The sequence below is a fragment of the Procambarus clarkii genome, chromosome 78 (genome assembly GCF_040958095.1).
Source record: "Procambarus clarkii isolate CNS0578487 chromosome 78, FALCON_Pclarkii_2.0, whole genome shotgun sequence".
In the NCBI taxonomy this organism is placed as follows: Eukaryota; Metazoa; Arthropoda; class Malacostraca; order Decapoda; family Cambaridae; genus Procambarus; species Procambarus clarkii.
In genome coordinates this window covers 26025156-26048845 of record NC_091227.1, presented here as the reverse complement: position 1 = coordinate 26048845, position 23690 = coordinate 26025156, and positions in this window count along the sequence as shown.

Genomic DNA, 23690 nt, shown 5'->3' with positions numbered 1-23690 from the left:
ATCTCTTTAATCATGTTTTTGTCCTTGTCTCTCCGCTCCTTTGGTCTGGTCCCTGTTTGTTCTTTAATGTCTGCTACTACTACTGCTCTATTTCTCTCTATCAGCCGGCTAGTACATCTAGCTGCTTCCTGAGAGGAAGCCACTTCCATGGCAACTTCCTTTACTGCAGACATAGCTTCAGGGCTCTTTTTAAGCATTTCAGCAAATGAGATCTGGGTTGTGGTGGTCCCCTCCACAGTAGCATTCCCATCTCCCTGGGGTACGGTTTGTGCCTGGTATTGTGGAAGAGTCTCCTTTAGGTATCTTAGCTCCTCCTTTGCTGCCCTTAAATCATCTTGTAGGTTGGCTACTGTCTCCCTCATTACCCTCAGTCCTTCACTGAATTCATTCCGCATTTGCTGGAGTACTTCCTTCATCCAGGCTTCCTGTTCCATCCCATCCTCTGTGTTTGTTCCAGTTGCGATTGTCCTCCTGCGTTTGGCAGTCAGAGTTCGTCTCCCTTCCATGATTTCCCTATGAGTGTGTGTGTGAGAGAGAGAGAGAGAGAGAGAGAGAGAGAGAGAGTGTGTGTGTGTACTCACCTAGTTGTTGTACTCACCTAGTTGTGTTTGCGGGGGTTGAGCTCTGGCTCTTTGGTCCCGCCTCTCAACCGTCAATCAACAGGTGTACAGATTCCTGAGCCTATCGGGCTCTGTCATATCTACACTTGAAACTGTGTATGGAGTGAGCCTCCACCACATCACCCCCTAATGCATTCCATTTGTCAACCACTCTGACACTAAAAAAGTTCTTTCTAATATCTCTGTGGCTCATTTGGGCACTCAGTTTCCACCTGTGTCCCCTTGTGCGTGTTCCCCTTGTGTTAAATAGACTGTCTTTATCTACCCTATCAATCCCCTTCAGAATCTTGAATGTGGTGATCATGTCCCCCCTAACTCTTCTGTCTTCCAGCGAAGTGAGGTTTAATTCCCGTAGTCTCTCCTCGTAGCTCATACCTCTCAGCTCGGGTACTAGTCTGGTGGCAAACCTTTGAACCTTTTCCAGTTTAGTCTTATCCTTGACTAGATATGGACTCCATGCTGGGGCTGCATACTCCAGGATTGGCCTGACATATGTGGTATACAAAGTTCTGAATGATTCTTTACACAAGTTTCTGAATGCCGTTCGTATGTTGGCCAGCCTGGCATATGCCGCTGATGTTATCCGCTTGATATGTGCTGCAGGAGACAGGTCTGGCGTGATATCAACCCCCAAGTCTTTTTCCTTCTCTGACTCCTGAAGAATTTCCTCTCCCAGATGATACCTTGTATCTGGCCTCCAGCTCCCTACACCTATCTTCATTACATTCCATTTGGTTGGGTTAAACTCTAACAACCATTTGTTCGACCATTCCTTCAGCTTGTCTAGGTCTTCTTGAAGCCTCAAACAGTCCTCTTCTGTTTTAATCCTTCTCATAATTTTAGCATCGTCCGCAAACATTGAGAGAAATGAATCGATACCCTCCGGGAGATCATTTACATATATCAGAAACAAGATAGGACCGAGTACAGAGCCCTGTGGGACTCCACTGGTGACTTCACGCCAATCGGAGGTCTCACCCCTCACCGTAACTCTCTGCTCCCTATTGCTTAGATACTCCCTTATCCACTGGAGCACTTTACCAGCTACACCTGCCTGTCTCTCCAGCTTATGTACCAGCCTCTTATGCGGTACTGTGTCAAAGGCTTTCCGACAATCCAAGAAAATGCAGTCCGCCCAGCCCTCTCTTTCTTGCTTAATCTGTGTCACCTGATCGTAGAATTCTATCAAGCCTGTAAGGCAAGATTTACCCTCCCTGAATCCATGTTGGCGATTTGTCACGAAGTCCCTTCTCTCCAGATGTGTTACCAGGTTTTTTCTCACGATGTGTGTGTGTGTGTGTGTGTGTGTGTGTGTGTGTGTGTGTGTGTGGTTTTTTTTTTTGTGTGTGTATGTGTGTGTGTGTGTGTGTGTGTGTGTGTGTGTGTGTGTGTGTGTGTGTGTGTGTGTGTGTGTGTGTGTGTGTGTGTGTGTGTGTGTGTGTGTGTGTTTGTGTGTACTCACCTATTTGTGCTTGCGGGGGATGAGCATTGGCTCTTTGGTCCCACCTCTCAACTGTCAATCAACTGGTGTACAGATTCCTGAGCCTACTGGGCACTATCATATCTACATTATAAACTGTGTATGGAGTCAGCCTCCACCACATCACTGCCTAATGCATTCCATCCGTTAACTACTCTGACACAGAAAAAGTTCTTTCTAACGTCTCTGTTGCTCATTTGGGAACTCAGTCTCCTCCTGTGTCCCCTGGCTCGCATACGAACCGTGTTAAAAAGATTATCCTTATCAACCCTGTCAATTCCTCAAATAATTTTAAAGGTAGTGATCATGTCCCCCCTTGCTCTTCTGTTTTCCAGTGTCGTGAGATGCATCTTACGCAGCCTTTCCTCGTAACTCATGCCTCTTAGTTCTGGGACTAGTCTAGTGGCATTCCTCTGAACTTTTTCCAGCTTCGTCTTGTGCTTGACAAGGTACGGGCTCCATGCTGGGGCCGCATACTCCAGGATTGGTCTTACATATGTGGTGTACAAGGTTCTGAGTGATTCCTTACACAGGTTCCTGAACGCTGTTCTAATGTTAGCCAGCCTCGCATATGCCGCAGATGTAATTCTTTTTATGTGGGCTTCAGGAGACAGGTTTGGTGTGATATCAACTCCTAGATCTTTCTCTCTGTCCGTTTCATGAAGTACTTCATTTCCCATTCTGTATCTTGTGTCTGGCCTCCTTTTTCCACCGCCTAGTTTCATGACCTTGCGTCATGAAACTAGGGTTGAGTTCACTTGGGTTGAACTTAAGCAGCCATTTGTTGGACCATTCATTCAGTCTGTCTAGGTCATCTTGTAGCCTCCTACTATCATCCTCGTCGTTTTAATCCACCTCACAATTTTTGCATCATCAGCAAACAATGAGAGGAACGATTCTATATCCTCTGGGAGATGATTTACATGTATCAGAAACAGTATAGGTTCCAGGACTGAACCCTGCGGGACTCAACTGGTGACGTCTCGCCAATCTGAGGCCTCACCCCTCAACGTGACTCGCTGTCTTCTGTTGCTCCCTTATCCAATGGACTCCCTTTCACTCCTGCCTGCATCTCCAGATTTTTCACCAGTCTCTTGTGTGTTACTGTGTCAAAGACTTTCTGGCAATCCAAAAATATGCAGTCTGCCCAAAACTCTCTTTCTTGCCTGATTTTTATTGCCTGGTCGCAGAATTAAATTAATCCTGTGAGGTAGAACTTGCCATCCCTGAAACCATGTTGATGCCGTGTTGCAAAGTTCTTTTGCTCCAGATGTTCCACTAGCTTTTTTCGCACAATTTTCTCCATCAGCTAGGATGGTATGCAAGTTAGGGACACTGGCCTGTAGCTCAGTGCCTCCTGTCTATCCCCCTTCTTGTATATTGGAACTGCATTAGCCGTCTTCCAAATTTTTGGCAATTCCCCTGTTACCAGTAATTTGTTATACACTATGGAGAATGGCAGGCCCAGTGCTTCTGCTACTTCCTTTAGTATCCATGGGGAAATTCCATTCAGACCTCTAGCCTTTGTTACATCTAACTCTAGCAGGAGCTTCCTTACATCCCCACTAAAAATCTCAAACTCTTCTATTGGTTCTTGGTTAACTATTCCATCTCTTATCTATGGAACTTCCCCTTGCTCTTATGTGAAGACCTCCTGGAATTTCTTATTCTGTTCCTCACACACCTCCTTGACGTTTGTAGTGAATCTGTCTGTCCCTATCCTCAGTTTCATTACTTGTACCTTTACTGTTGTTTTTCTCCTGATGTGGCTGTGCAGCAATTTAGTCTGAGTCTTTGCCTTGCTTGCGATGTCATTTTCGTATTGCCCTTCTGCCTCTCTTCTCAACCTGACATATTCATTCCTGGCACTCTGGTATCTTTCTCGGCTTTCAAGTGTCCTGGTATTTCTATAGTTTCTCCATGCCCTTTAACTTTGCTGCTTAGCTAGCCTACATCCCTGATTAAACCATTGATTTCTCATCTGTATTTCGTTGTTTTCCTTTTAGACTGGGACAAACTTGTCTGCTGCCTCTTTACACTTCTGTGTGATGTAGTCCATCATGTCTTGGGCTGTCTTTCCTCTAGGCTCTGTTTCCCATGCTAATTCTATTAGGATTTTCCTTATCTCCTCATATTTTCCCTTTTGGAATGCCAGCCTTTTGTTTTCAGTTCCCCTCATCGAGTTCTTTAATCCTTCTTCAACCAGATTCTAAAATGTCAGTTCACTGTGGTCGCTCATTCCTACCCGGGCCTCGAAACCGACTTCGATAGTCGAAGTCATTCAGAGTGAAGACTAGGTCAAGTGTGTGTGTGTGTGTGTGTGTGTGTGTGTGTGTGTGTGTGTGTGTGTGTACTCACCTAATTGTACTCACCTAATTGTGCTTGCGGGGGTTGAGCTCTGGCTCTTTGGTCCCGCCTCTCAACCGTCAATCAACTGGTGTACAGATTCCTGAGCCTATTGGGCTCTATCATATCTACATTTGAAACTGTGTATGGAGTCAGCCTCCACCACATCACTTCCTAATGCATTCCATTTACTAACTACTCTGACACTGAAAAAGTTCTTTCTAACGTCTCTGTGGCTCATTTGGGTACTCAGCTTCCACCTGTGTCCCCTTGTTCGCGTCCCACCAGTGTTGAATAGTTCATCCTTGTTTACCCGGTCAATTCCCCTGAGGATTTTGTAGGTTGTGATCATGTCCCCCCTTACTCTTCTGTCTTTCAGTGTCGTAAGGTGCATTTCCCGCAGCCTTTCCTCATAACTCATGCCTCTTAGTTCTGGGACTAGTCTAGTAGCATACCTTTGGACATTTTCCAGCTTCGTCTTGTGCTTGACAAGGTACAGGCTCCATGCTGGGGCCGCATACTCCAGGATTGGTCTTACATATGTGGTGTACAAGATTCTGAATGATTCCTTACACAGGTTCCTGAACGCCGTTCTGATGTTAGCCAGCCTCGCATATGCCGCAGACGTTATTCTCTTTATGTGGGCTTCAGGAGACAGGTTTGGTGTGATATCAACTCCTAGATCTTTCTCTCTGTCTGTTTCATTAAGTACTTCATCTCCTATTCTGTATCCTGTGTCTGGCCTCCTGTTTCCACTGCCTAGTTTCATTACTTTGCATTTACTCGGGTTGAACTTCAACAGCCATTTGTTGGACCATTCACTCAGTCTATCCAGGTCATTTTGTAGCCTCCTACTATCATCCTCTGTTTCAATCCTCCTCATAATTTTTGCATCGTCGGCAAACATTGAGAGGAACGAATCTATACCCTCTGGGAGATCATTTACATATACCAGAAACAGTATAGGTCCAAGGACTGACCCCTGCGGGACTCCACTTGTGACGTCTCGCCAATCTGAGACCTCACCCCTCACACAGACTCGTTGTGTCCTGTTGCTTAGGTACTCCTCTATCCACCGGAGTACCTTCCCTCTCACTCCAGCCTGCATCTCCAACTTTCGCACTAGCCTCTTATGTGGCACTGTATCAAAGGCTTTCTGACAATCCAAAAATATGCAGTCTGCCCACCCTTCTCTTTCTTGCCTTATTTTTGTTGCCTGGTCGTAGAATTCAAGTAACCCGGTGAGGCAGGACCTGCCATCCCTGAACCCATGTTGATGCTGTGTTACAAAGTTCCTTCGCTCCAGATGCTCCACTAGTTTTTTTCGCACAATCTTCTCCATCAACTTGCATGGTATGCAGGTTAGGGACACTGGCCTGTAGTTCAGTGCCTCCTGTCTATCCCCTTTCTTGTATATCGGGACTACGTTAGCTGCTTTCCAGATATCTGGCAGTTCCCCTGTTGCCAGTGATTTGTTATACACTATGGAGAGTGGTAGGCTCAGTTCTCTTGCTCCTTCCTTTAGAACCCAAGGGGAGATTCCATCTGGGCCTATAGCCTTCGTCACGTCCAACTCTAGTAAACACTTCTTTACTTCCCCACTGGTAATCTCAAACTCTTCCAGTGGTTCCTGGTTAGCTATTCCCTCACTTACCTCTGGAATTTCTCCTTGCTCTAAGGTGAAGACCTCCTGGAATTTCTTATTCAATTCCTCACACACTTCCTTGTCATTTGTAGTGAATCCTTCCGCCCCTATCCTTAATCTCATAACCTGTTCCTTTACTGTTGTTTTTCTCCTAATGTGGCTATGCAACAATTTAGGCTGAGTCTTTGCCTTGCTTGCGATGTCATTTTCGTATTGTCTTTCTGCCTCTCTTCTCATCCTGACATATTCATTCCTGGCATTCTGGTATCTTTCTCTGCTCTCCAGTGTCCTGTTATTCCTATAGTTTCTCCATGCCCTTTTACTTTGCTGCTTAGCTAGCCTACATCTCTGATTAAACCATGGGTTTCTCATCTTCATTTCTCTGTTTTCCTTTTGGACTGGGACAAACTTGTTTGCTGCGTCCTTGCACTTCTGCGTGATGTAATCCATCATACCTTGGGCCGTCTTTCCCCTGAGCTCTGTTTCCCATGCTATATCTGTTAGGAATTTTCTTATCCCCTCATAGTTTCCCTTTCGGTATGCTAACCTTTTGGTTTCGGTATCCCTCCTCGAGTTCAATAACCCTTCTTCAATCAAGTACTCAAACACCAGTACACTGTGGTCGCTCATTCCTACTGGATCCTCAAAACCGATTTCTCTTATGTCGGAGTCGTTCAGAGTGAAGACTAGGTCGAGTCTCGCTGGTTCGTCATTGCCTCTCATCCTTGTGGGTTCTCCGACATGCTGGGTTAAAAAGTTGCTTGTCACCACCTCCAATAGTTTGGCTCTCCACGTATCCTCGCCTCCATGCGGTTCCTTGTTCTCCCAGTCAATCTTTCCGTGATTGAAGTCGCCCATGATGAGCAGGTGGGATCTATTTCTACAGGCAGCAGAGGCTGCCCTCTCAATTATAGTGTTAAATGCCTTGTTGTTGTTTTCATACTCTTGACTGGGTCTCCTGTCATTTGGTGGAGGGTTGTATATTACTGCTACTACTATTCTTGGTCCTCCCATTGTTATGGTGCCTGCTATGTAGTCTCTGAACTCCTCACAGCCCGGGATGGCCATCTCCTTAAAACTCCATTCCCTTCTCATGAGTAGGGCCACTCCGCCTCCTCCCCTACCTTCCCTCTCTTTCCTTATTACTGTATACTCCTGGGGAAACACGGCATTCGTTATGATTCCAGAGAGTTTTGTTTCAGTGAGTCCGATTACATCTGGGTTAACTTCTTGTGCTCTTTCCCTTAGTTCACTTGTCTTGCTTGTGATCCCATCTATGTTCGAGTACATCACCCTGAAACTGACTCTCTTCTGCTTCTTTTCTGGAGGGGACCTTTGGGATCTGGGGTGAGTGGGAGCTGGGGAGACCTGGCACGGGGGGATTGGTGGAGGAGGGAGGGCTTGGGGTGGTGGGGGAGAGGGGGAGGGTACAGGGGGTGGATAAGAGGGGGAGGGTACAGGGGGTGGATAAGAGGGGGAGGGTACAGGGGGTGGGTAAGAGAGGGAGGGTTGGGGAAGCATGGGGGGAGGAGAGGCTGTGGGGGATAGGGGAGATGGGGGGGCTTGGGGGGAGAGAAAAGGGTGGAGGGCTTGGGAGGCGTGGGGGAAAAGGGAGGGCTGAGGTGGGTGAGGAAGAGGGGAGGGTTTAGGGGAGTGGGGGAGAGGGAAAGACTTAGGTGGGGTGGGGGAGAGTGGGGGGCTTAGGGGGGAGGGGGGGAAGGGAGGGCATGGGGGTGGGAGAGACGGGAAGGCATGTGGGAGAAGGGAGGGCATGGGGGATGGGGGAGAAGGGAGGTCCTGGGGAGAGGGGTGAGGGGGAGAAGGGGGGTGAGTGGTGGGAGGGGGGTGGGTGGGGGGAGGGTTCCCTAGGTGGGTACTTAGTGGGGGGCTGACAGGGGATGGGGCAGGTTGGGTGTCTGTTGGGTAGAATGTGGGGGTGGTGCCCCAATGCCTGTGGCTGTTGCACTGTTTGAGGAGGGTTCTCCACTTCCCTCTGGGATTGTAGGGTTCTGGGTTGTGGTACTCTGATCTCTCTCCCTGCGCTCCTTCCTCGCGTCTGCTGTCCGTATTCTCTCTTCCCTTGTCATATTCCTCTGCAGGAATATTTTCTTGAACTTCTCTACACCTTTTAGACAACACTTCCTTGCTAGCAGTTCCTCTTTCGCGATTTCGCTCATGAAAACCACCTTTATCATTCGGTCTCTGTCCTTGTTGTACTTTCCAAGCCTGAAAACCTTTTCAACATTTCGTTCAGCTCCCTCCATCCTTGTGTGTGTGTGTGTGTGTGTGTGTGTGAGTGTGTGTGTGTGTGTGTGTGTGTGTGTGTGTGTGTGTGTGTGTGTGTGTGTGTGTGTGTGTGTGTGTGTGTGTGTGTGTGTGTGTGTGTGTCTGTGTGTACTTACCTAGTTGTGCTTGCGGTGGTTGAGCTCTGGCTCTTTGGTCCCGCCTCTCAACGGTCAATCAACTAATGTACAGGTTCCTGAGCCTGCTGGGCTCTATCATATCTACACATAAAGCTGTTTATGGAGTCAGCCTCATCCAAATCACTTCCAAATGCATTCCATTTGTCTACTACTCTGACACTGAAAAAATTCTTCCTAATGTCTCTATGGTTCTTTTGGGCACTCAATTTCCACCTGTGTCCTCTAGTGTGTGTGCCCCTTGTGTTAAATAGTCTGTCTTTATCTACCCTCTCAATTCCTCTGAGAATCTTGTATGTGGTGATCATGTCCCCCTCTAACTCTTCTGTCTCCCAGTGACGTGAAGTTAAATTCCCGTAGTCTCTCCTCGTAGCTCATACCCCTCAGTTCGGGTACTAGTCTGGTGGCAAACCTTTGAACCTTTTCCAGTTTAGTCTTATGCTTGACTAGATATGGACTCCATGCTGGAGCCGCATACTCCAGAATTGGTCTGACATATGTGGTATATAATGTTCTGAAAGATTCCTTACACAAGTTTCCCTTCTTCTTTCTATGGTCGTAAGGCACAGTTCACTCAGGCGCTCCTCATATCCCATCCCTCGTTGCTCTGGGACGAGTCTGGTTGCAAACCTCTGAACCTTTTCCAGTTTCATTATATGCTTCTTCAGATTGGGACTCCATGATGAGGCGGCATACTCTAAGACTGGCCTCACGTAGGCAATGTAAAGCGCCCTAAATGCCTCCTTACTTAGGTTTCTGAATGATGTTCTAACTTTTGCCAGTGTAGAGTACACTGCTGTCGTTATCCTATTTATATGTACCTCAGGAGATAGATTAGGTGTTACGTTCACACCCGGGTCTCTTTTTACGCATGGTCACAGGTAGGCTGTTCCCCTTCATTGTGTACTGCCCCTTTGGTCTCCTATCTCCTAGTCCCATTTCCATAACTTTACATTTATTTGTGTTGAATTCCAGTAGCCATTTCTCTGACCATCTCTGCAACCTTTTCAGGTTCTCTTGGAGGATCCTGCAATCCTCATCTGTCACAACTCTTCTCATCAACTTTGCATCATCCGCAAACATCGACTTGTAGGACTCTACGCCTGTAAACATGTCGTTAACATATACAAGAAATAGAATTGGTCCCAGCACCGATCCTTGTGGTACTCCACTTTGTACAGTTCGCCAGTCCGACTTCTCGCCCCTTACCGTAACTCTTTGGCTCCTTCCTGTTAGGTAGTTCCTTATCCATGCTAAGACCTTTCCCCTCCACCCTCGCCTGCCTCTCGAGTTTGAACAGCAGTCTCATGTGCGGTACTGTCTCAAAGGCTTTTTGGCAGTCCAGAAATATACAGTTTGCCCAACCATCTCTATCCTGTCTTATCCTCGTTATTTTATCATAGAATTCCAGAAGGTATGTTAGGCACAATTTCCCTGTCCAGAACCCATGTTGATGTTTGTTCACAAACCTAATGTTCTCAAGGTGTGCAACCAGTCGTAGCCTAATTATTCTTTCCAGTATTTTACAGGGGATGCTTGTCAGTGATACAAGTCTATAGTTAAGTGCCTCCTCCCTATCGCCTGTCTTGAAGATCGGCACTACATTTGCCTTCTTCCAGCAACTGGGCAATTCTCCCGACATAAGTGACTCATTAAAGATCATTGCCAGAGGCACGCTGAGGGCCTGCGCTGCTTCTTTTGGTATCCACGGTGATACTTTGTTTGGTCCAACTGCTTTAGTTGCATCTAGAGTTGTCACCTGTTTCATTACCTCCTCTGCTGTCACCTCTATATCTTATAGGCTTTCATCTAGGGTAACTCCTTTCCAACAACGGGAGCTGCTCAGTCTTGGTAGTGAACACTCCATGGAAACTGGCATTCAGTGCCTCGCAGATTTCCTTGTCACTTTCAGTATATGCCCCCCTCTGTCTTCCTTAGTCTTGTCACTTGGTCGTTCACCGACATTTTTCTTCTTATATGACTGTGTAGTAACTTAGGTTGTTTTTTCTCTTTGATTGCAATATCGTTCTCAAAGTCCCTTTCCGATGTTCGTCTTATGTTAATGTAATCGTTCCCTGCTCTGTTGCATCTGATCCTGTTGTCCTCTGTCCTTTGTCTTCTGTACTTCCTCCACTCCCTCCTGCTGGCCATTTTTGCTTCCTGACACTGTATATTAAACATTACTGTGTGCGTGTGTGTGTGTGTGTGTGTGTGTGTGTGTGTGTGTGTGTGTGTGTGTGTGTGTGTGTGTGTGTATGTGTGTGTGTGTGTGTGTGTGTGTGTGTGTGTGTGTGTGTGTGTTTACTCACCTAGTTGTGTTTGCGGGGGTTGAGCTCTGGCTCTTTGGTCCCGCCTCTCAACCGTCAATCAACAGGTGTACAGATTCCTGAGCCTATTGGGCTCTATCATATCTACACTTGAAACTGTGTATGGAGTCAGCCTCCACCACATCACTTCCTAATGCATTCCATTTGTCAACCACTCTGACACTAAAAAAGTTCTTTCTAATATCTCTGTGGCTCATTTGGGCGCTCAGTTTCCACCTGTGTCCCCTTGTGCGTGTGCCCCTTGTGTTAAATAGCCTGTCTTTATCTACCCTATCAATTCCTTTGAGAATCTTGAATGTAGTGATCATGTCCCCCCTAACTCTTCTGTCTTCCAGCGAAGTGAGGTTCAATTCCCGCAGTCTCTTCTCGTAGCTCATACCGCTCAGCTCGGTTACTAGTCTGGTGGCAAATCTTTGAACCTTTTCCAGTTTAGCCTTATCCTTGACTAGATATGGACACCATGCTGGGGCTGCATACTCCAGAATTGGCCTGACATACGTGGTATACAAAGTTCTGAATGATTCTTTACACAAATTTCTGAATGCCGTTCGTATGTTGGCCTGCCTGGCATATGCCGCTGATGTTATCCTCTTGATATGTGCTGCAGGAGACAGGTCTGGCGTGATATCAACTCCCAAGTCTTTTTCTTTCTCTGACTCCTGAAGGATTTCCTCTCCCAGATAATACCTTGTATTTGGCTTCCTGCTCCCTACACCTATCTTCATTACATTACATTTGGTTGGGTTGAACTCTAACAATCACTTGTTCGACCATTCCTTCAGTTTGTCTACGTCTTCTTGAAGTCCTCCTCTGTCTTAATCCTTCTCATAATTTTGGCATTGTCCGCAAACATTGAGAGAAATGAATCGATACCCTCCGGGAGATCATTTACATATATCAGAAACAAGATAGGACCGAGTACAGAGCCCTGCGGGACTCCACTGGTGACTTCACGCCAACAGAGGTCTCACCCTCACCATAACTCTCTGCTTCCTATTGCTTAGATACTCCCTTATCCACTGGAGCACCTTACCAGCTACACCTGTCTGTCTCTCCAGCTTTTGTACCAGCCTCTTATGCGGTACTGTGTCAAAGGCTTTCCGACAATCCAAGAAAATGCAGTCGCCCAGCCCTCTCTTTCTTGCTTAATCTGTGTCACCTGGTCATAGAATTCTATTAAGCCAGTCAGGCAAGATTTACCCTCCTGAACCCATGTTGGCGATTTATCACGAAGTCCCTTCTCTCCAGATGTGCTACCAGGTTTTTCTCACGATCTTCTCCATCACCTTGCATGGTATACAAGTCAAGGATACTGGCCTGTAGTTCAGTGCCTCTTGCCTGTCGCCCTTTTTGTATATTGGGACCACATTCGCCATCTTCCATATTTCTGGTAGGTTTCCCATCTCTAGTGACTTACTATACACTATGGAGAGTGGCAAGCAAAGGGCCTCTGCACACTCTTTCAGTACCCATGGCGAGATCCCGTCTGGACCAACAGCCTTTCTAACATCCAGATCCAGCAGGTGTCTCTTGACCTCCTCTCTCGTAATTTCAAACTCTTCCAAGGCCGCCAGGTTTACGTCCCTTTCTCCTAGCACAGTGACCTCACCTTGTTCTGTTGTGAAGACCTCTTGGAACCTCTTGTTGAGTTCATCACACACCTCTTTGTCATTCTCTGTATACCTGTCCTCGCCTCTTCTAAGTTTCACTACCTGTTCTTTCACTGTTGTTTTCCTTCTGATGTGACTGTGGAGTAGCTTTGGTTTGGTCTTGACTTTGTTTGCAATATCATTTTCATAACTTTTCTCTACTTCTGTTCCCACCCTGACATACTCATTTCTGGTTCTCTGGTATCTCTCTCTGCTTTCTGGTGTTCTGTTATTCCGGAAGTTCCTCCATGCCCTTTTGTTCAGGTTCTGTGCTTCCATTTTTCCTTTTGGGCCGGGATGTATCTGCTTACTGCCTCCTGACACTTTTGGGTGACATAGTCCATCATATCTTGTACAGACTTAGCTCTGAGGACTGTGTCTCAAGATATTTCCCTTAGGAAGCTTCTCATCTCCTCATAATTTCCCTTTCGGTATGCCAGGCTTTTGTTTCCTAGTTCTTTTTCGGGGAGATAAGTCCTAGCTCTACCAGGTACTCAAAGTTCAATACACTGTGATCACTCATTCCCAAGGGTGCTTCCATCTTGACTTCCCTTATATCCCACTCACTTAGGGTAAATATCAGATCAAGCATTGCTGGTTCATCCTCTCCTCTCATTCTTGTTGGATCCTTGATGTGTGTGTGTGTGTGTGTGTGCTCACCTAATTGTGCTTGCGGGGGTTGAGCTCTGGCTCTTTGGTCCCGCCTCTCAACCGTCAATCAACTGGTGTACAGATTCCTGAGCCTATTGGGCTCTATCATTTCTACATTTGAAACTGTGTATGGAGTCAGCCTCCACCACATCACTTCCTAATGCATTCCATTTACTAACTACTCTGACACTGAAAAAGTTCTTTCTAACGTCTCTGTGGCTCATTTGGGTACTCAGCTTCCACCTGTGTCCCCTTGTTCGCGTCCCACCAGTGTTGAATAGTTCATCCTTGTTTACCCGGTCGATTCCCCTGAGGATTTTGTAGGTTGTGATCATGTCCCCCCTTACTCTTCTGTCTTCCAGTGTAGTAAGGTGCATTTCCCGCAGCCTTTCCTCATAACTCATGCCTCTTAGTTCTGGGACTAGTCTAGTAGTATACCTTTGGACTTTTTCCAGCTTCGTCTTGTGCTTGACAAGGTACGGGCTCCATGCTGGGGCCGCATACTCCAGGATTGGTCTTACATATGTGGTGTACAAGATTCTGAATGATTCCTTACACAGGTTCCTGAACGCCGTTCTGATGTTAGCCAGCCTCGCATATGCCGCAGACGTTATTCTCTTTATGTGGGCTTAAGGAGACAGGTTTGGTGTGATATCAACTCCTAGATCTTTCTCTCTGTCTGTTTCATTAAGTACTTCATCTCCTATTCTGTATCCTGTGCCTGGCCTCCTGTTTCCACTGCCTAGTTTCATTACTTTGCATTTACTCGGGTTGAACTTCAACAGCCATTTGTTGGACCATTCACTCAGTCTATCCAGGTCATCTTGTAGCCTCCTACTATAATCCTCTGTTTCAATCCTCCTCATAATTTTTGCATCGTCGGCAAACATTGAGAGGAACGAATCTATACCCTCTGGGAGATCATTTACATATACCAGAAACAGTATAGGTCCAAGGACTGACCCCTGCGGGACTCCACTTGTGACGTCTCGCCAATCTGAGGCCTCACCCCTCACACAGACTCGTTGTCTCCTGTTGCTTAGGTATTCCTCTATCCACCGGAGTACCTTCCCTCTCACTCCAGCCTGCATCTCCAACTTTCGCACTAGCCTCTTGTGTGGTACTGTATCAAAGGCTTTCTGACAATCCAAAAATATGCAGTCTGCCCACCCTTCTCTTTCTTGCCTTATTTTTGTTGCCTGGTCGTAGAATTCAGGTAACCCTGTGAGGCAGGACCTGCCATCCCTGAACCCATGTTGATGCTGTGTTACAAAGTTCCTTCGCTCCAGATGCTCCACTAGTTTTTTTCGCACAATCTTCTCCATCAGCTTGCATGGTATGCAGGTTAGGGACACTGGCCTGTAGTTCAGTGCCTCCTGTCTATCCCCTTCTTGTATATCGGGACTACGTTAGCTGCTTTCCAAATATCTGGCAGTTCCCCTGTTGCCAGTGATTTGTTATACACTATGGAGAGTGGTAGGCTCAGTTCTCTTGCTCCTTCCTTTAGAACCCAAGGGGAGATTCCATCTGGGCCTATAGCCTTCGTCACGTCCAACTCTAGTAAACACTTCCTTACTTCCCCACTGGTAATCTCAAATTCTTCCAGTGGTTCCTGGTTAGCTATTCCCTCACTTACCTCTGGAATTTCTCCTTGCTCTAAGGTGAAGACCTCCTGGAATTTCTTATTCAATTCCTCACACACTTCCTTGTCATTTGTAGTGAATCCTTCCGCCCCTATCCTTAATCTCATAACCTGTTCCTTTACTGTTGTTTTTCTCCTAATGTGGCTATGCAACAATTTAGGCTGAGTCTTTGCCTTGCTTGCGATGTCATTTTCGTATTGTCTTTCTGCCTCTCTTCTCATCCTGACATATTCATTCCTGGCATTCTGGTATCTTTCTCTGCTCTCCAGTGTCCTGTTATTCCTATAGTTTCTCCATGCCCTTTTACTTTGCTGCTTAGCTAGCCTACATCTCTGATTAAACCATGGGTTTCTCATCTTCATTTCTCTGTTTTCCTTTTGGACTGGGACAAACTTGTTTGCTGCGTCCTTGCACTTCTGCGTGATGTAATCCATCATATCTTGGGCCGTCCTTTCCCTGAGCTCTGTTTCCCATGCTATATCTGTTAGGAATTTTCTTATCCCCTCATAGTTTCCCTTTCGGTATGCTAACCTTTTGGTTTCGGTATCCCTCCTCGAGTTCAATAACCCTTCTTCAATCAAGTACTCAAACACCAGTACACTGTGGTACCTCATTCCTACTGGGTCCTCAAAACCGATTTCTCTTATGTCGGAGTCGTTCAGAGTGAAGACTAGGTCGAGTCTCGCTGGTTCGTCATTGCCTCTCATCCTTGTGGGTTCTCCGACATGCTGGGTTAAAAAGTTGCTTGTCACCACCTCCAATAGTTTGGCTCTCCACGTATCCTCGCCTCCATGCGGTTCCTTGTTCTCCCAGTCAATCTTTCCGTGATTGAAGTCCCTCATGATGAGCAGGTGGGATCTATTTCTACAGGCAGCAGAGGCTGCCCTCTCAATTATAGTGTTAACTGCCTTGTTGTTGTTTTCATACTCTTGACTGGGTCTCCTGTCATTTGGTGGAGGGTTGTATATTACTGCTACTACTATTCTTGGTCCTCCCATTGTTATGGTGCCTGCTATGTAGTCTCTGAACTCCTCACAGCCCGGGATGGCCATCTCCTTAAAACTCCATTCCCTTCTCATGAGTAGGGCCACTCCGCCTACTCCCCTACCTTCCCTCTCTTTCCTTATTACTGTCTACTCCTGGGGAAACACGGCATTCGTTATGATTCCAGAGAGTTTTGTTTCAGGTGAGTCCGATTACATCTGGGTTAACTTCTTGTGCTCTTTCCCTTAGTTCACTTGTCATGCTTGTGATCCCATCTATGTTCGAGTACATCACCCTGAAACTGACTCTCTTCTGCTTCTTCTCTGGGGGGACCTTTGGGATCTGGGGTGAGTGGGAGCTGGGGGGACCTGGCATGGGGAGATTGGTGGAGGAGGGAGGGCCTTGGGGTGGTGGGGGAGAGGGGGAGGGTAGAGGGGGTGGATAAGAGGGGGAGGGTACAGGGGGTGGATAAGAGGGGGAGGCTACAGGGGGTGGGTAAGAGAGGGAGGGTTGGGGAAGCATGGGGGGAGGAGAGGCTGTGGGGGATAGGGGAGATGGGGGGGCTTGGGGGGAGAGAAAAGGGTGGAGGGCTTGGGGGGCGTGGGGGAAAAGGGAGGGCTGAGGTGGGTGAGGAAGAGGGGAGGGTTTAGGGGAGTGGGGGAGAGGGGAAGACTTAGGTGGGGTGGGGGAGAGTGGGGGGCTTAGGGGCGAGGGGGGGAAGGGAGGGCATGGGGGTGGGAGAGACAGGAAGGCATGTGGGAGAAGGGAGGGCATGGGGGATGGGGGAGAAGGGAGGTCCTGGGGAGAGGGGTGAGGGGGAGAGGGGGGTGAGTGGGGGGAGGGGGGTGGGTGGGGGAAGGGTCCCTAGGTGGGTACTTAGTGGGGGGCTGACAGGGGATGGGGCAGGTTGGGTGTCTGTTGGGTAGAATGTGGGGGTGGTGCCCCAATCCCTGTGGCTGTTGCACTGTTTGAGGAGGGTTCTCCACTTCCCTCTGGGATTGTAGGGTTCTGGGTTGTGGTACTCTGATTTCCTTCTCTCTCCCTGCGCTCCTTCCTCGCGTCTGCTGTCCGTATTCTCTCTTCCCTTGTCATATCCCTCTGCAGGAATATTTTCTTGAACTTCTCTACACCTTTTAGACAACACTTCCTTGCTAACAGTTCCTCTTTCGCGATTTCGCTCATCAAAACCACCTTTATCATTCGGTCTCTGTCCTTGTTGTACTTTCCAAGCCTGAAAATCTTTTCAACATTTCGCTCAGCTCCCTCCATCCTTACCTCTTTAAGGATCTCTTTAATCATGTTTTTGTCCTTGTCTCTCCGCTCCTTTGGTCTGGTCCCTGTTTGTTCTTTAATGCCTGCTACTACTACTGCTCTATTTCTCTCTATCAGCCGGCTAGTACATCTAGCTGCTTCCTGAGAGGAAGCCACTTCCATGGCAACTTCCTTAACTGCAGACATAGCTTCAGGGCTCTTTTTAAGCATTTCAGCAAATGAGATCTGGGTTGTGGTGGTCCCCTCCACAGTAGCATTCCCATCTCCCTGGGGTACGGTTTGTGCCTGGTATTGTGGAAGAGTCTCCTTTAGGTATCTTAGCTCCTCCTTTGCTGCCCTTAAATCATCTTGTAGGTTGGCTACTGTCTCCCTCATTACCCTCAGTCCTTCACTGAATTCATTCCGCATTTGCTGGAGTACTTCCTTCATCCAGGCTTCCTGTTCCATCCCATCCTCTGTGTTTGTTCCAGTTGCGATGTCCTCCTGCGTTTGGCAGTCAGAGTTCGTCTCCCTTCCATGATTTCCCTATGAGTGTGTGTGTGAGAGAGAGAGAGAGAGAGAGAGAGAGAGAGAGAGTGTGTGTGTGTACTCACCTAGTTGTTGTACTCACCTAGTTGTGTTTGCGGGGGTTGAGCTCTGGCTCTTTGGTCCCGCCTCTCAACCGTCAATCAACAGGTGTACAGATTCCTGAGCCTATCGGGCTCTGTCATATCTACACTTGAAACTGTGTATGGAGTGAGCCTCCACCACATCACCCCCTAATGCATTCCATTTGTCAACCACTCTGACACTAAAAAAGTTCTTTCTAATATCTCTGTGGCTCATTTGGGCACTCAGTTTCCACCTGTGTCCCCTTGTGCGTGTTCCCCTTGTGTTAAATAGACTGTCTTTATCTACCCTATCAATCCCCTTCAGAATCTTGAATGTGGTGATCATGTCCCCCCTAACTCTTCTGTCTTCCAGCGAAGTGAGGTTTAATTCCCGTAGTCTCTCCTCGTAGCTCATACCTCTCAGCTCGGGAACTAGTCTGGTGGCAAACCTTTGAACCTTTTCCAGTTTAGTCTTATCCTTGACTAGATATGGACTCCATGCTGGGGCTACATACTCCAGGATTGGCCTGACATATGTGGTATACAAAGTTCTGAATGATTCTTTACACAAGTTTCTGAATGCCGTTCGTATGTTGGCCAGCCTGGCATATGCCGCTGATGTTATCCGCTTGATATGTGCTGCAGGAGACAGGTCTGGCGTGATATCAACCCCCAAGTCTTTTTCCTTCTCTGACTCCTGAAGAATTTCCTCTCCCAGATGATACCTTGTATCTGGCCTCCAGCTCCCTACACCTATCTTCATTACATTCCATTTGGTTGGGTTAAACTCTAACAACCATTTGTTCGACCATTCCTTCAGCTTGTCTAGGTCTTCTTGAAGCCTCAAACAGTCCTCTTCTGTTTTAATCCTTCTCATAATTTTAGCATCGTCCGCAAACATTGAGAGAAATGAATCGATACCCTCCGGGAGATCATTTACATATATCAGAAACAAGATAGGACCGAGTACAGAGCCCTGTGGGACTCCACTGGTGACTTCACGCCAATCGGAGGTCTCACCCCTCACCGTAACTCTCTGCTTCCTATTGCTTAGATACTCCCTTATCCACTGGAGCACTTTACCAGCTACACCTGCCTGTCTCTCCAGCTTATGTACCAGCCTCTTATGCGGTACTGTGTCAAAGGCTTTCCGACAATCCAAGAAAATGCAGTCCGCCCAGCCCTCTCTTTCTTGCTTAATCTGTGTCACCTGATCGTAGAATTCTATCAAGCCTGTAAGGCAAGATTTACCCTCCCTGAATCCATGTTGGCGATTTGTCACGAAGTCCCTTCTCTCCAGATGTGTTACCAGGTTTTTTCTCACGATGTGTGTGTGTGTGTGTGTGTGTGTGTGTGTGTGTGTGTGTGTGGTGTGTGTGTTGTGTGTGTGTGTGTGTGTGTGTGTGTGTGGTGTGTGTGTGTGTGTGTGTGTGTGTGTGTGTGTGTGTGTGTGTGTGTGTGTGTGTGTGTGTGTGTGTGTTGTGTGTGTGTGTGTGTGTGTGTGTGTGTGTGTGTGTGTTTGTGTGTACTCACCTATTTGTGCTTGCGGGGGATGAGCATTGGCTCTTTGGTCCCACCTCTCAACTGTCAATCAACTGGTACAGATTCCTGAGCCTACTGGGCACTATCATATCTACATTATAAACTGTGTATGGAGTCAGCCTCCACCACATCACTGCCTAATGCATTCCATCCGTTAACTACTCTGACACAGAAAAAGTTCTTTCTAACGTCTCTGTTGCTCATTTGGGAACTCAGTCTCCTCCTGTGTCCCCTGGCTCGCATACGAACCGTGTTAAAAAGATTATCCTTATCAACCCTGTCAATTCCTCAAATAATTTTAAAGGTAGTGATCATGTCCCCCCTTGCTCTTCTGTTTTCCAGTGTCGTGAGATGCATCTTACGCAGCCTTTCCTCGTAACTCATGCCTCTTAGTTCTGGGACTAGTCTAGTGGCATTCCTCTGAACTTTTTCCAGCTTCGTCTTGTGCTTGACAAGGTACGGGCTCCATGCTGGGGCCGCATACTCCAGGATTGGTCTTACATATGTGGTGTACAAGGTTCTGAGTGATTCCTTACACAGGTTCCTGAACGCTGTTCTAATGTTAGCCAGCCTCGCATATGCCGCAGATGTAATTCTTTTTATGTGGGCTTCAGGAGACAGGTTTGGTGTGATATCAACTCCTAGATCTTTCTCTCTGTCCGTTTCATGAAGTACTTCATTTCCCATTCTGTATCTTGTGTCTGGCCTCCTTTTTCCACCGCCTAGTTTCATGACCTTGCGTCATGAAACTAGGGTTGAGTTCACTTGGGTTGAACTTAAGCAGCCATTTGTTGGACCATTCATTCAGTCTGTCTAGGTCATCTTGTAGCCTCCTACTATCATCCTCGTCGTTTTAATCCACCTCACAATTTTTGCATCATCAGCAAACAATGAGAGGAACGATTCTATATCCTCTGGGAGATGATTTACATGTATCAGAAACAGTATAGGTTCCAGGACTGAACCCTGCGGGACTCAACTGGTGACGTCTCGCCAATCTGAGGCCTCACCCCTCAACGTGACTCGCTGTCTTCTGTTGCTCCCTTATCCAATGGACTCCCTTTCACTCCTGCCTGCATCTCCAGATTTTTCACCAGTCTCTTGTGTGTTACTGTGTCAAAGACTTTCTGGCAATCCAAAAATATGCAGTCTGCCCAAAACTCTCTTTCTTGCCTGATTTTTATTGCCTGGTCGCAGAATTAAATTAATCCTGTGAGGTAGAACTTGCCATCCCTGAAACCATGTTGATGCCGTGTTGCAAAGTTCTTTTGCTCCAGATGTTCCACTAGCTTTTTTCGCACAATTTTCTCCATCAGCTAGGATGGTATGCAAGTTAGGGACACTGGCCTGTAGCTCAGTGCCTCCTGTCTATCCCCCTTCTTGTATATTGGAACTGCATTAGCCGTCTTCCAAATTTTTGGCAATTCCCCTGTTACCAGTAATTTGTTATACACTATGGAGAATGGCAGGCCCAGTGCTTCTGCTACTTCCTTTAGTATCCATGGGGAAATTCCATTCAGACCTCTAGCCTTTGTTACATCTAACTCTAGCAGGAGCTTCCTTACATCCCCACTAAAAATCTCAAACTCTTCTATTGGTTCTTGGTTAACTATTCCATCTCTTATCTATGGAACTTCCCCTTGCTCTTATGTGAAGACCTCCTGGAATTTCTTATTCTGTTCCTCACACACCTCCTTGACGTTTGTAGTGAATCTGTCTGTCCCTATCCTCAGTTTCATTACTTGTACCTTTACTGTTGTTTTTCTCCTGATGTGGCTGTGCAGCAATTTAGTCTGAGTCTTTGCCTTGCTTGCGATGTCATTTTCGTATTGCCCTTCTGCCTCTCTTCTCAACCTGACATATTCATTCCTGGCACTCTGGTATCTTTCTCGGCTTTCAAGTGTCCTGGTATTTCTATAGTTTCTCCATGCCCTTTAACTTTGCTGCTTAGCTAGCCTACATCCCTGATTAAACCATTGATTTCTCATCTGTATTTCGTTGTTTTCCTTTTAGACTGGGACAAACTTGTCTGCTGCCTCTTTACACTTCTGTGTGATGTAGTCCATCATGTCTTGGGCTGTCTTTCCTCTAGGCTCTGTTTCCCATGCTAATTCTATTAGGATTTTCCTTATCTCCTCATATTTTCCCTTTTGGAATGCCAGCCTTTTGTTTTCAGTTCCCCTCATCGAGTTCTTTAATCCTTCTTCAACCAGATTCTAAAATGTCAGTTCACTGTGGTCGCTCATTCCTACCCGGGCCTCGAAACCGACTTCGATAGTCGAAGTCATTCAGAGTGAAGACTAGGTCAATGTGTGTGTGTGTGTGTGTGTGTGTGTGTGTGTGTGTGTGTGTGTGTGTGTGTGTACTCACCTAATTGTACTCACCTAATTGTGCTTGCGGGGGTTGAGCTCTGGCTCTTTGGTCCCGCCTCTCAACCGTCAATCAACTGGTGTACAGATTCCTGAGCCTATTGGGCTCTATCATATCTACATTTGAAACTGTGTATGGAGTCAGCCTCCACCACATCACTTCCTAATGCATTCCATTTACTAACTACTCTGACACTGAAAAAGTTCTTTCTAACGTCTCTGTGGCTCATTTGGGTACTCAGCTTCCACCTGTGTCCCCTTGTTCGCGTCCCACCAGTGTTGAATAGTTCATCCTTGTTTACCCGGTCAATTCCCCTGAGGATTTTGTAGGTTGTGATCATGTCCCCCCTTACTCTTCTGTCTTCCAGTGTCGTAAGGTGCATTTCCCGCAGCCTTTCCTCATAACTCATGCCTCTTAGTTCTGGGACTAGTCTAGTAGCATACCTTTGGACATTTTCCAGCTTCGTCTTGTGCTTGACAAGGTACAGGCTCCATGCTGGGGCCGCATACTCCAGGATTGGTCTTACATATGTGGTGTACAAGATTCTGAATGATTCCTTACACAGGTTCCTGAACGCCGTTCTGATGTTAGCCAGCCTCGCATATGCCGCAGACGTTATTCTCTTTATGTGGGCTTCAGGAGACAGGTTTGGTGTGATATCAACTCCTAGATCTTTCTCTCTGTCTGTTTCATTAAGTACTTCATCTCCTATTCTGTATCCTGTGTCTGGCCTCCTGTTTCCACTGCCTAGTTTCATTACTTTGCATTTACTCGGGTTGAACTTCAACAGCCATTTGTTGGACCATTCACTCAGTCTATCCAGGTCATCTTGTAGCCTCCTACTATCATCCTCTGTTTCAATCCTCCTCATAATTTTTGCATCGTCGGCAAACATTGAGAGGAACGAATCTATACCCTCTGGGAGATCATTTACATATACCAGAAACAGTATAGGTCCAAGGACTGACCCCTGCGGGACTCCACTTGTGACGTCTCGCCAATCTGAGACCTCACCCCTCACACAGACTCGTTGTGTCCTGTTGCTTAGGTACTCCTCTATCCACCGGAGTACCTTCCCTCTCACTCCAGCCTGCATCTCCAACTTTCGCACTAGCCTCTTATGTGGCACTGTATCAAAGGCTTTCTGACAATCCAAAAATATGCAGTCTGCCCACCCTTCTCTTTCTTGCCTTATTTTTGTTGCCTGGTCGTAGAATTCAAGTAACCCTGTGAGGCAGGACCTGCCATCCCTGAACCCATGTTGATGCTGTGTTACAAAGTTCCTTCGCTCCAGATGCTCCACTAGTTTTTTTCGCACAATCTTCTCCATCAACTTGCATGGTATGCAGGTTAGGGACACTGGCCTGTAGTTCAGTGCCTCCTGTCTATCCCCTTTCTTGTATATCGGGACTACGTTAGCTGCTTTCCAGATATCTGGCAGTTCCCCTGTTGCCAGTGATTTGTTATACACTATGGAGAGTGGTAGGCTCAGTTCTCTTGCTCCTTCCTTTAGAACCCAAGGGGAGATTCCATCTGGGCCTATAGCCTTCGTCACGTCCAACTCTAGTAAACACTTCTTTACTTCCCCACTGGTAATCTCAAACTCTTCCAGTGGTTCCTGGTTAGCTATTCCCTCACTTACCTCTGGAATTTCTCCTTGCTCTAAGGTGAAGACCTCCTGGAATTTCTTATTCAATTCCTCACACACTTCCTTGTCATTTGTAGTGAATCCTTCCGCCCCTATCCTTAATCTCATAACCTGTTCCTTTACTGTTGTTTTTCTCCTAATGTGGCTATGCAACAATTTAGGCTGAGTCTTTGCCTTGCTTGCGATGTCATTTTCGTATTGTCTTTCTGCCTCTCTTCTCATCCTGACATATTCATTCCTGGCATTCTGGTATCTTTCTCTGCTCTCCAGTGTCCTGTTATTCCTATAGTTTCTCCATGCCCTTTTACTTTGCTGCTTAGCTAGCCTACATCTCTGATTAAACCATGGGTTTCTCATCTTCATTTCTCTGTTTTCCTTTTGGACTGGGACAAACTTGTTTGCTGCGTCCTTGCACTTCTGCGTGATGTAATCCATCATACCTTGGGCCGTCTTTCCCCTGAGCTCTGTTTCCCATGCTATATCTGTTAGGAATTTTCTTATCC